A 13,694-nucleotide genomic window follows, 5' to 3' on the forward strand; every position below is an offset into this window, starting at 1 on the left:
CCTTCTTTTGACTTAAAGTTATTTTTACCCCCAATATATGAATATTCTTTTTTAACTTTTGATATGGACTCTTAGCTTTTGTAAACTCAATTTATTCCAATTGGCAATCATTATCACTCTATTGAATTTTCAAAAAGGTCACAGTGGAAACTGCTTTAAAGAGGCTCTGTTCTTTGAGCACCACTCAGGATTGTTTTCTTTCTTTCTTTTGTTTTTTCACCAGTCCAAATATTTTTTACATCATCTGCTTTCTGGCAACAAGATGTTCCAAGATGTGACAGTTTGAAATCGGTGAATTCCCCAAAAAAGATTGTGTTTTTGAAATAATCCGTTGCTGTGGGTGTGAGACCCTTGATTATATTAGAGTCAGTTAAGGGACCTCGATTAGGGCACTTTTGACTGGACTGTGTCAGTGCGGCGTGACCCAGGCTGGGTGTCCGCCCTCTTACTGGGCCTTATATAAACAGACACAGAGGGGAAGAGACACACGGAGAAAGGAAGCCGCCATCTTGGTCCTGCCTGTGAAGAGGACTCAAGGACGGCCAGAAGCCAAAGCTGAGGCACGAAGCCCCCCGAGGCTGGGCCCATGGAGCAGCTCAAGGCTGAAGAGGCGAGCTTTATGCCTGTTAGCCCACCGCTGAGCTCCTGGAGACGGTGAGCCCTGAGGGGAAGGCAGGGACCTTAAGAGCTGGGCGGCCTTCGTGCCTCCCACGGGGCAGGACAGCAGGGTCACCAGTGGCCGACTTTGGTGAGGAAGCCCCTCTGATGGTGCCTTGATTTGGACACTTCACAGCCTTGGAACTGTACACTTTTACCCCAGTAAAATGTCTTTTAGAAAAGCCAACCCATTCCTGGTAGCTTTTCATTGGCAGCTTTGGAAAAGTAAGACACAAACCACTTTGTAATTTCTCTTCCCAAGTCACGAGATCAGTTTCCTCTTCACGGAGCAGAGAGTTAGAGACAGAACCTGGGGCTGCCCCCTTGGATTGCCTCCCGTGAGCACTAGGGGTGACGGACCGATGCCGCCTCCAGGTAGAGTGAGCACGTAGGACAGAGGCGACCTGACTGAACGCAGAAGGGGAGCTCTTAAAAATGGCTCTAGAACAAGCAACATGAAGCTGGGCTGTCCAAGGCAAAGCCTTGGTCACTCTTGCAACAGAGCTGGTCAGTGTTCTCTTTGTAGGTCATGAGTTTACGCTGGTGTTTCCAATTTGATTGCCAAATCCCATTTACAATGTATTATGAAATAAAATTGTCGTACTTATTTTTGCTACAATAAACTACTAGATTATTTAACTCATCCCTTTAATAATTTTTATGTATTTCAAAAATAGCCTTGTATAGTTAATTTATAGACGGAGAAAAAAAAAGTTTGGGTTCTGATAGAACTTTAAGCAACCCTAATAACTTTGGGTATATGCAGGCCAATAATGTGAATTATCCAGTCTGAAATAAACTTGGTTCCCCCAAGAATTTTTCCCCTTCCTTTTTAATGGCTGCTTTGGTATATTATGCTGTATATATTCCACAATTCAGCCACCCTCCTTTAATGGGCAGTTCACTTTATTTCCAGCTTCTTCATCTCCACCAACAGCCCTGCATTACTCCTCCTCGAGCATTTACCTTATAAATTAGGGACTCTTTTCCATGATGTAGAATCGCAGGGGAGTGTAGAAGAGTTTGTAAAATTTTAAATATCAGTAATTCTGCCAGATTGCTTCCCAAGCAGATTATAACTACCCTATGTCACCCTTGATGGATGCGAATTGCCCCAAACGTCCTCCGAACAGTGCAACACGCAAGGCCCCGAGGAGGATGTGTCATCATTCTTCTGATTTTGCTAAAACCAGTATAAAGTGTTATCTCATCATTTCTTAATTTGCATCTCTCTAACTACCAGAGAGATTGAATCCCTTTTCATATACTTATTGGTGCTTTGCATTAGGTCATTTTTAAAAATTATTTTTGCATTTAAAAATGGTATTATTTTAAAAATTAATTTGTATGAGCTCAGTTTTTCAAGGTATTATGCCTTTTTCTATCATAGGGGTTATATGGCTTGCTATTTTTTATCATATGCATTTTCTATTTTATGTCTATTGGGGTTTTTGTAGCTTGGTTTTGTTTTTTTGCCAGGGAAATTTTTAGTATTTATACAGGCAAATATGGCTCTTAACAACTATAGACTCTAGGTTTCCTGTTGTTTTTTAAAGAGAGTTTTATAGAGAGATTCCTAAATTTTTTTCTAGAATGTTCTTGTCTTATTTTTCACACTCGAGTTTTAACCCAGTAGAATTTTCCCTTTTCCATTTAATTTCAATGCTGCTTTTTTCAGATCACAAACTCCTGGATATTGAAATCTATCTTGGACTCTCAGCATGGCTAATCTGGCTTCATAGCTCTGCCAATACCAGAGTGTTCTAATTACTCTGCCTTTGTGGTACGTTTGATGCCTGATAAAACATGCTTTTCATTTTCAAAATTTTTTAATTCTCTGACATTTACTTTTCTGTTGCTAAGTTCTAAAAATTTAGCACTCCCCTTCTACAGGGACCATGCAATGATGGTATAACGATTTTAAAAAATATTGTTTGTATGTTTGTTTCCTATCGTGATGCTCCATAAAAGCTTTGCCTATGGCAATGTAGCAAGTTAACCAGAAACGTACAGGAAACAGCAGTTATCATCTATTACCTCTTCGGTTCCTGTGGGCCAGTGAGCTCTGGAGCGGCTTGGCTGGGCGCTTCTCTTTTTTCTTCGTTTTTTCCCCCTTGCTTGTTATTTGTTCATTTTATTTTTTATTTTTTTATTTTTGTTCATTTGTTTTCTTTTTTTCTAGGCGGATGCTTCTGACTCAGGGTCTCTAGGAAGTTCCCCAGGTGTCAGCCAGGCCTGCACCCCTGGGAGACCGACAGGCTGAGGGATGCGAGTCCAGGTGATTCCTGGACGCGGCGGGCGAGCCGGTGAAGGGCCTAGAGGCATGGCAGGAGGAATGGCCCTGGCAGTGTCTTCTAGAAGCATCTTGTTCCATTGGGTTTTTCAGAGACTAAAAGTAGACAATTCAGGGTGCAGTCAATCCTCATTGTTCATATATTCCTTTTTTGTGAATTATCCTACTTGCTAAAATTTACTTGGAAACTCCAAGTCAAAACACACGACACTTTTGCGGTCAGGTGTGGTTATGTGCAGAGCAGCAAGAAATCTGAGTCAGCCGACGTGCACGTGCCCTGCGGAGGGTGAGCCAGTGGCATCCTGCCTTCTCGTTTCAGCTCAAACTGTAAACAAGTGTCCTTTTCACAGTGCACGTAATGCCATGTTCCTCAGTAAGATGAAGTGCCAATTTCTCATCAGAAACTGTGGAGGCAAGCAGGCAGTGGCCGGACATATTTAAAGGGCTAAAAGTAAAAACTTGCCAACCACGATTTCTGTATCTGGAGAAACTATTTTTCAAAAACGAGGGAGAGATGAAGACATCCCAAATAAACATCCCAAATAGACATTACTACTCTGACCTCACAAGAAATGCAAAATATAGTTTTGCAGACTGATTTTCATTTTATTTTATACAATATGTAGATAGTCCCGTTCTCTGCATTTAGAAGTATAAACAATATAAACCTGTTTATTTAAAATTATGATGTAACCCTATCCTAGTCTTAAAACATTTAAAATAAACCCTTTATGTGCAAAAAAAAAAAAGTCACAAAGATCTCTGGTAAGGGTAATGATGGGTAAATATAAATGCTGGTGCTATTTTATTTTTGGTTTGTGACTCCACTTTTTACTTCCTATAGTATCTAAAAGTAAAATGCATAAAAGTTAATAAATCAGTGGTTTGGGGCTCATAATGCATAAGCATGTCATTTCTTAGAAGAACTACATAAAGGTGGGGAACAGAGGGATACAGGAATGTAAATTGTGAATACTATTGAATTTAAGTTATCAAAGCAAACGAGGTTGTCACGGATTTAGGTTGTTAACTTTAAGCCCCATGGTAACTTCAAAAAAATATCAAAGAATATGCAAACTCATGGAGACGATTTCAGAGCACAGGCTGCCGGGGCAGGGATGGGGCATGGGGGGTGAATGCCGGACGGGCGGGGTTTCTGTCGGGCAGTGACGGGGGGTGGTGAGGGCAGCAGGACGTGGGCGTGTGGCTCAGCCACTGGCCTGGGACGGCGCGAGACGGGAAGCTCATGCTGTATAAAGGTACCCACAATAAAGGCAACAGAACACACATGACAACTAAAGGCAGCGCCCGATCCTGGACGGGATCTGATGAGGAGAGAGGGCTCGAGAGGGCGTTATTGGGACCCGTGGAGAAATGAAGACATGGACCGAGTTTCTTGAATTTGAAAACCATGGTAAGATGGACACACAGTGACTGTTCTCGTTCTTAGGAGATGCGCACGGCCGTTCCGGTGCTCAGTGATGCGTGCCACCTGGGGAAGCCACAGACAGCCTTCGAGGCCGTCTCCCAGCCCCCGCCTGCCCCTTCCTGCTGCGTGCAGGGGTCTGTGAGCCTCCGTCCTGGGGGGCGGACGTCAGAGCTCATGGAGAGGGCAGTGGCTAAAGCCAGGCCGGCTCCAGCTCCAGCTCCGTGACGTGCTGACTGCAGGAGTTTGAGCTTCTCAGAGCCTCAGTTCCCTCCCCGTCTGCGTACCTGCTTCACAGGACCCCCACACGAGGTGGCGCGGGCAACGAGCTCACAGGCCGTGCCTCCAGAGCGGGCCCCGGCCCCCACTCAGCCACCGCCACCCTGCGGCCACAGCAGGGGCTTGGGCACAGAAGGGGTGGCAGTCAGGTGGGGCCCCAGGCCCCATGGAGCGTCTGCATTCCTCTGTAAGAGTCCCCGTACTCCAGGGAGATGGCATTAAATGCCCAACAAAACACAGCCGAGCCCAGGTGCCTGCGCAGTGAAACTGGATCAACCTGCCTTAACGCTCGCGGCAGCCAGGCTCCCAAACGACCACCGCTTTCCACCCTTGTTAGTCTCCTCCACACCGAACAGACTGACTTGAGGAACCAATGGGATTAAGAACCAAAAGGAAACAAACAAATGAAAATCACCATGATATGTCCAGGGAGAAACATGGGAGGAAAAGAAAGACAGATTTTCCTTAACCTTCTAAACGGTGCACTTTCGTTTCGCACTGGGCCCTGCGAGTTACATAACCGTCCTCGCTGCTCGCGTGTGTCCCGGGAGCAGCCCCCCTGCATCACCTGGGCCCTCTTAGAAGCGCAGGGCCCCGCTCATCTAACAAGACACCAGGTGACGTACAGCACGTTCCAGGCAGAGGGGCGGTGGTCTAGACCACTCTGGGGTGCGATCACCTCCTAAGTGAAGTCTGTGGTTCCAGCCCGTTATTTTTGCCACGATTGCTGTATTAGTCAGCCAAAGGCGTGCTGCTGCAAAATACCAGAAAATTGGTTGGTCTTTATAAAAGGTGTTTATTTGGGGTAGGAGCTTACAGATACCAGGCCATAAAGCATGAGTCACTTCCCTCACCAAAGTCTATTTGGAGCAAGACGGCTTCCGACGTCTGCAAGGGCTCAGGCTTCCTGGGTTCCTACGTTCCTGGGGCTTGCTCTTCTCTGGGTTCAAGGTTCCTTCCTTCCTGGGGCTGCTTCTCTTTTCTCTGTGAGCTGACTTCCTGGGGCTCCAGCTTAAGTCTTCAGCATCAAACTCCAACATCAGAAACCCCTGTCAGTTGCCACCCTTGGGGGCGGGGACTCAAAGCCCCAATCGTAACTCAATCCTGCCCAGGTACAGATCAGATGACAAACATAATCCTCTACCTATTTTTGGAATCCACAACCATATCAAACTGCTACAATTGCCGAATGCGATTTTCCTTTCCTCTGACATAAATCCATCCGCCGTTCATATTGGAAGGTGGGAAGGGAGGAGAAAAGAGGTGGGCACTGAGAGATGCAGAGAGGACAGCCCGAGCGGGTTTGCCGGCCGCTTTCCCCCGGGCTCTGCTCCAGGCTCAGCTTCTGCTCCCGCTGCTAGCCTGAGGAAGGGGAGAAGGGGCGGTGGATTAGAGCGAGCTGCAGCCCTGGCAAGTGCTTTGCCCTTTGCTTGCAGAAGCACTCAGGACTTGCCAGGTCTCTCTGGAAAGACCTTCCTTTCCTTCCTGGCAGAATTGGCTTTGAGCTTGTGCGTTACTTAGAAAAGCGGGTTACACTGTTGTTTTTAAGTAACTTTTCAGCTTCCAGGAAAGGTAACTATAAAAAGCAACCCTAGGAATATGGAAGAACCCCTGCCTCTCCTCACCTGCCCCCACGAGATCTTCCCTGGGGGGAAGCACCGTGCAGGCCAGAGCGGGGCGCAGAGGGAGCTGAGGAGGCTGCGGAGCTGGGCCAGGGGGCTGGAGGAGGGGGCTCCGGGCTGGTGGATCAGCAGCGAGCCCCGGGACAGCTCACCCCTGAGGCTCCCGTAATCCCATCTGGCCCGAGGAGAGATCAGAAACTGAAGAGAGTCAAGGAGAAAATTCATCTCATCGACGTCTAGGAAAGCAAGGAGTTCAGAGTGGGACCCCTGCCAGGGGAGAGCCAGTGTGAGAAATCTTAGAGTTTACACTTAATTTTTAAAATGTAAAAATATAAGGGGAAAAAGCCCTGCTAACATGTAACATGCGGGTTGGCCCTTTGATCTCTGAGTCCAACAGTTGCATGTTAAGGTGGATCTGTTGGGAAAAGAGTGGGAATTTCCCAGGGTGGTCCCTGTTCGGATGCAGAACTCCGTGGGTTTCGCCTGTAAATGGATGTTAGGGTGCTTAGAAGCCCTGTTCTGCGGGGCGTGGGTGGCGCTGCCGGCTCCAGGAGCAAAGGGCCAAGGAGAGCCCCTCGGGGGGCCGGCTGCAGCTGCTCGGTGGGAAGTAGCGTTGTCTCGGTGGGCAGACCCTTCCCCTTCGGTTTCCAGAGGTCCCGTCAGGGCCCTGCGGTGCCCTGTCAGAACTCAGGGCCCCCAGAGCTCTCGTGGCCCTCAGCTCTGGTCAGCCGCGCACCTGCTGAGCCCTGCCCTGGCCTGCCGCGCACTGCTTTGTGTTCCGGGCTGCAGAGGACCCTTTGGTCGGCGTCCTGCGTCCCGTGCAAGAAGCGCAGGCTCGCACGTGGGATCGAAGTGGAGGGCCACCCTCCTGATGTGGAGGGGACTGGACACCACCATCCCAGGGTCCACGGGACGGAGGAGTGGACTGTGGGTTAGAGTGGACTTACTGGTGTTCTGCTGGGGAACTACTGTGATCAGTAAGGAAAGAAATTATAGCACTGATGTGGAGAAAGTGGCCACGGAGGCTGCTGAGGGCAGGGAGAGGGAAGAAGAGATGTGACGTGGGGGCATTTTCAGGACTTGGAGTTGTCCTGGGTGGTGCTGCAGGGAGGGATGCTGGAGTTGTGTGTCCTGCCCTGGCCCACTGGGTGGACTCGGGGAGAGTGTGGACTACAGTGTGGACCCCTGTCCATGTGGTGCAGCAGTGCTCCAGAAAGTATTCGCCAGGTGCAGTGGATGTGCCGCGATGATGGAAGAGGTTGTTGATGTGGGCGGAGTGGGGTGGGGTGGGGGGTATATGGGGACCTCATAGTTTCTTAATGTAACATTTAAAAGAAAATAAAAAAATAGTAATAAAGTGAAGAGCAGGCAGGCAGGGCATGCGGGCCAGCAGTTGAGCACCTGCCTCCCACATATGCAGTCCTTGGATCAATCCCCACTACCTCCTAAAAAAGAACAAGAGAAGGGAAAACTAAGCTTATTAGAAGTTCCTTACTCATTTAAACAAATATCCACACCCGCCGAAAGAGAAAGGCAGAAAGTTCCCCAAGAACACTTGCTTTTCACAAAACGCTTCAGTACAAAAAGCCCATGTTTTAAATACCAGTGTTCGGTTTAAACAATCCTTTTTGGAAAAGCTTTGGCCCTGGCATTGCTTGGGCCTGTTAAAACTATACAAAACCTCCGCATTTGTGGTAAGCCTCCGAAATGCGTGCCGTCACTGAATTCCCGCTCACCGATGTAGCTCAGGTGGAGAGCGTCTGCTTTCTGCCGCCCTGGGACGTGGCCGGGGCTGGGGAAGCACTGAGGGCTGCGCGTTCCTTTCCAGACTCGGGGCCAGCGCTGCGCCCGACAAGCCCCGAGGAGCCACGGTTTTCAACAGGGCGACGGCCAGGACCAGGATGGAGCCCGCCAGGGCGTAAGTCGTGCCCCCGGGGCAGCCGCGTGAGGGCACACTGGCGAGTGCCACCCAGTCGTGCCCCCGGGGCTGCCGCGTGAGGACACACTGGCGAGTGCCACCCAGCCGTGCCCCCGGGGCTGCCGCGTGAGGACACACTGGCGAGTGCCACCCAGCCGTGCCCCCGGGGCTGCCGCGTGAGGACACACTGGCGAGTGCCACCCAGTCGTGCCCCCGGGGCTGCCGCGTGAGGACACACTGGCGAGTGCCACCCAGCCGTGCCCCCGGGGCTGCCGCGTGAGGACACACTGGCGAGTGCCACCCAGCCGTGCCCCCGGGGCTGCCGCGTGAGGACACACTGGTGAGTGCCACCCAGTCGTGCCCCCGGGGCTGCCGCGTGAGGACACACTGGCGAGTGCCAGTCAGCCATGACCCCGGGGCTGCCGCGTGAGGGCACACTGGCGAGTGCCACCCAGCCGTGCCTCCGGGGCTGCCGCGTGAGGACACACTGGCGAGTGCCACCCAGTCGTGCCCGTGGGGCTGCCGCGTGAGGACACACTGGCGAGTGCCACCCAGTTGTGCCCCCCAGGGTGCCACGTGAGGACACACTGGCGAGTGCCACCCAGTCGTGCCCCCGGGGCTGCCGCGTGAGGACACACTGGTGAGTGCCACCCAGTCGTGCCCGTGGGGCTGCCGCGTGAGGACACACTGGTGAGTGCCACCCAGTCGTGCCCGTGGGGCTGCCGCGTGAGGACACACTGGCGAGTGCCAGTCAGCCATTACCCCGGGGCTGCCGCGTGAGGACACACTGACGAGTGCCACCCAGTCGTGCCCCCGGGGCTGCCGCGTGAGGACACACTGGTGAGTGCCAGTGTCCCCCTCCCAGTGTTTGAGCTCGCTGCCTTCTCTCTGCTCGTCTTCTTTTCAGGAGGACCCAGGAACCAAACCCGGGACCTTGCAGGTAGGAGGGAGGCGCCCAATCCCTTGAGCCACCTCTGCCCCCAAGTTTGGATTATAATTTAGGGTAACATGAATTCATGGGCTCAGAAGCAAGTGCTATTTCACTCCATTTGTTCATAATTCTTTCTGAGGCTCAGATTGCACCGTCTTTAGCCAGTTGGAGACTCTTCAGAGCTCCTGGCTCCTTTGACAAGCGCTGGTAGTACTTGCTAATTTCCTTGGTCTCTGGAGGAGAAAGTGATTCAACCCACATTTCAGAAGAGAGGCCCTTTAAGGCTGTTCACAGCTGTCTTCTCAAGCGCCCCGGGCCCTTTCAGTGCAAGATGCTCCTTAGAGACGGGAGTCTGGGGGTGAGGACGGCTCCTTTCCACTGTGTCGGTTGCTGTTACGAGGACTTTGGGATGAAGAGAGCTAGAAAATGTGCTTTTTTTTCCTTTAAAATATAAATATTAATTCATAATGGGCCCATATACTGATATTTTAAATTCAAATTCAGGACTATGTTTTTAACATCAACCTTTTTCCCACCTGACAGTCATGGTTTTCAAAGACGTGAATATATTTCATTTCACGACTCATTTTCCTTATCCCACAATACACACGTCACAGTCCCAGAATTAAAATAACCGACTGCGCCACCAACAAGAAGAATCACTAAACACTTTAAGATTTTCATGCAGTTCTCTTTGTCTTTAGAGTATATCCCACAGAGGGTGTTAAAATCTCATCACTGTGTTTTTTATCACTACGCAGCATTACTGCCTGTGTGAGTATACGCAGTTGAGTTGTCTTATTTTGTTGCCAATTTTTAGAAACTGCTTTTGTTTTATTTACTCTTGTTTCTTAATTATGCAAAGTTTTCCATCGGTGCAAAGTCAAATCTATGAAAGAAGACTAGATTCTATTTTAGATCACTTACCTTATTCCACCTCTTCCCCCTAAAGGTAACCATCTTTTAAAGTTTTTATGGTTTATCCTTTAATTTATGAAGTGTACTCAAATACATGCCTCCCTTCTCCCCTCTCTTCTTAAGAAATTGGTGGCATATTTCACACTTTAGTCTGCTTTGCTTAACAATCTATCCCAAAGATCACTCCATAGTAGTATATGTCAATATTCTCCACTCCTTTTTATACTTCCAAGTTCTCCCTTGCGTGGCTGCACCGTTGATTATTCAGTGTATCCTCCACTGCTGCACGTGGCGTTTTCCAGCCTTTAGTTTTTACAAAGAGAGCTGCAATGAGTAGCCTTGTACATTGAGCTTTTGTGTATGTAAATTTCTAGAAGTGGGATTCTGTTAAATCAGAGAATAAACGCATGCATAATTTTTGTGGTATTTTCAAATGCTCTTTTGCGTTCACACCAGATTGTATGAGAGTTCCTTTCCCTCAGTGTCCCCATGTAGTATGTTGTCAAACTTTTGGATTTTGTGTTTTCTAGTATCTGCCTATCATCTCTCTCTCATAAATGAGCTCTTACTGCATGGCCTATTTTACCTCCTCTCTCTCTTTCCTTTTTGGAATTTATTCTTTCCCTCGGCAAACGTCTTGGGGAGTCACGCACCCACTGTACCAAAGTCTAGACTTGGGGTGGAAGGAGGAAGCCGTTTGGCCTCGGGGGTCTGCTGAGATTTCCCACACGGTTTACCACGGTCTGCTCATCGGGAGTGAAAAGCCGCTGCTTGCAGGGGACAGTGAAAGGGATATTTATATCATTGCTCTGCGTTGGGCCATTCGGCCGGTGGCGTCTGCGTGGCTTGTCTGTGGTCAGATCCCAGTGAGAGGGGGTAGGTGCTCTGAGTCCCCAGTGCCCAGGAGGGTCGTCCTTCCAGGGTGCGGACCTATCGTGGAGCCTGGGCGTCACGAGGGGGGCCCAGCAGCATTGGGGGGCTGCTCCCCCGGGCAGGCGCTGCACACCTGGCCTTCGTGGGGGCCGTGACCTGACTCCAGCAGGCCTGGGGCGCACAGAGCCGGCGTCTGCGCTTCTCAGGGGTCCTAGAGGCCCGTCCTTGGCTGGAACGCGCGGGGCGCGGGTCGGCTGCTGCCCACCGCACCGGGAGCTTCCTGCCAGCGGCGTCTGAAACTCACGCCGGCCGTGTGGGGGCCCTCGCCGAGCCCAGGGCCTGGGGGGGGACGAGGGGCGTCGGGGGAAGGTTCTGGAGGAAACGCCGCAGTCAGGCGCTGGGGTGGCTCGGCTCGGGCAGCCGGCCCACAAGCGCTGGAAAGTTTCCTCCACTGCCAGTCCCCGGAAGACCTTGACCGAGGGTCGGGCCAGCGTTCCCCAGGACGGTCAGCCGGAGGCCCCTGCGATGGCGCGGCTTCCCAGGAGACCCTCCCGTCCCGCGGGGCCTGCAGGCCCAGCTCCACGGGCAGCTGCAGCCAGGGCTGCGCCGAAGGGCAGGGCAGGTTCCCGGGAGCGCCCAGGAGACGCCGGCGCCAGAGACGGGTTGGGAGAGGCCCGAACGCAGGCGTCGCTGCCCTCGTGGGGCACCGGCCGTGGGTGCGGCGTCCCTCGGTGCTGAGGGTGACGACGGCATCAGCCTGCGGTGCGGTCAGCTCCCGGGACCGAAGTCCAGCAGTGTCCTGGGGCTGCAGCCAGCCCAGGGCTTGCTTGACCGGACACCTGGGCACCACGGCCGGCCGAGGCGGCACCTGTGCGTCACCGTCACACGCAGGACGGCCGGGCTGGAGGCGACGAGCCCCTGCCTCCTGGTCCTTCTCACTGGCCGATGGAGCAGCCGCTCGTGGAAGTGACGGCGCGGAGGCTCGGCTGTGGACAGCGCCGGAGCAGCAGACCACGTGCAGGCAGCCGCTCTCCAGCAGCCTCTCCTGCCCCCCAGAACCTTGTCTCTTAGGAGGTTCTGGAAATTTCCCAGCACGCACGGCTCGTGAGCGGCAGGGCCGTGCTTCCCCGGGAGACGGTGGGTTCTGCACCAGCGCTGGGACCACCCCCCGCCATAACCCCCAAGGCCCTCACCCCACGCCTTCCAGGGCCTGCACCGGGGCTGGGCCTGCCTGTTCCACGCCAGGTGCTCAGCAGGTGCCCACCCGCTAACGGGGGTCCCTGCCATGGCGGGCGGGCAACGAGCCCAGGGGCCATGCCCTGGCCGGGTCCGGCTTTCTGATTTGGTGGGTATCTGACACCTGAGTTCTGACAGCATCTCGTTCTCTCAGCCAAGCCTCTCCTTTGACGGAATATATATATTTACTGCAAACGTACTATTTCTGTATTTCCAAAGCGCTTTATGAATCACTCTCATTCCGTTTCGCTGATTGAAACGACCTTCGCTGGTGACGCAGAGGAAGCAGCGGCTCTTTTCTCTTCCCCGCTGCAGAGCTCACTGGCGAGGTGTCAGCTTCGCTCCTGCAGTCATTTCCTTTAATAAAAGGTCAGCGTCGCAGCATTTCTGAAGGAGCTGCTGATTGAAACCAGCTTTTCAATTTCAGAACAGCAACGGCCGCGTGTGCTCTCTTGGTTTTCTCTTCTGACTTGTAAGCAAATGACCTAAAAAGGCCCCGCGCTGCTACCAGCTGCAAACACGTGAGCCCGGACATAACCCAGCACGGCCCCTCGCCCCCCCCCCCAGCCGAGGACCCCTGGGGCGGGCATTAATTGATGGCCCCGACTCCGCAGGCGCCCTGGTGGCTCCTGCGCCCCCTCCTTGTTTTTCCTTCTCGGAGCCATAAATGCAATACGTGTGTTTGATTTCCATTAAGGCCATGCCTGCGTTGTGGGAAACGCGCACTTTTTCCAGATGGGGCAACGCACCCTTTTGGAACAAGTGAGCGTAATTGTGATAAGAGTGTGCTCAGCACAGCCGCCCCTGTTTTGCTTTGAAATACCTACAGTCTGCTCGTGCTGCAAGCTCTGAACAGCGCAGGTACCTCGGGCGAGCGGGGATCTCCAGGCTCATCGCTGTGTTCCTCGAGCCTTCCTCTCGCTGCTTCCACCTCTGCAGCCGCACCCTCGCGCGTTCCCAGCCCTGGAGGAGCTGTCGCGTCTCTCAGGCCATGGGGAGGAGGCAGCTCCCTGCGGTGGAAGGACTGGCAGGGAAACCGTCCACGCCGGTGTGTGGGGGCTTGGCAGGGCCGGTGACCCTTGCCACGCCGAGGGAGCGGCCAGGCCCCTGGCGGGTCAGCTCCAGGGCAGTGGGGAAGCCGCTGTAACAGCGCTGGAGCCGGGGCGTCCGGTTCTGTGTGGACAGAAGGTGTTGGCTGTCCCCGTGCCCTGGGCGCTGGGCAGCCTGGCTGGACGATGACCTCGAGGAGCTGGGGCGGCAGCCAGGGCCCTGCCCTTCGCAGAGCCCTCGAAGGGCGGTGGCTCAGGCCGTGCCTGCAGGGTCTGGCCACAGGTGGACCGTCTCTTTCCAATTTAGCAAATGAAGAGAAGGCCGAGACTGTGTGGTGGGAACAGGGCCCCAATTCGATCACTTGATCTCTTAGGGCCAGTCCCGGGTCTCTGTTTGAGCCTCGCTCCTTCTGAGACTCCGAAAGATGCACTGCCGTTCCCCAAAATGCCCGGCCTGTCTGAGCCACGACGCCTCCTGGAATCCCGGCCTTC

The sequence above is a fragment of the Dasypus novemcinctus genome, chromosome 31, assembly GCF_030445035.2.
Source record: "Dasypus novemcinctus isolate mDasNov1 chromosome 31, mDasNov1.1.hap2, whole genome shotgun sequence".
In the NCBI taxonomy this organism is placed as follows: domain Eukaryota; kingdom Metazoa; phylum Chordata; class Mammalia; order Cingulata; family Dasypodidae; genus Dasypus; species Dasypus novemcinctus.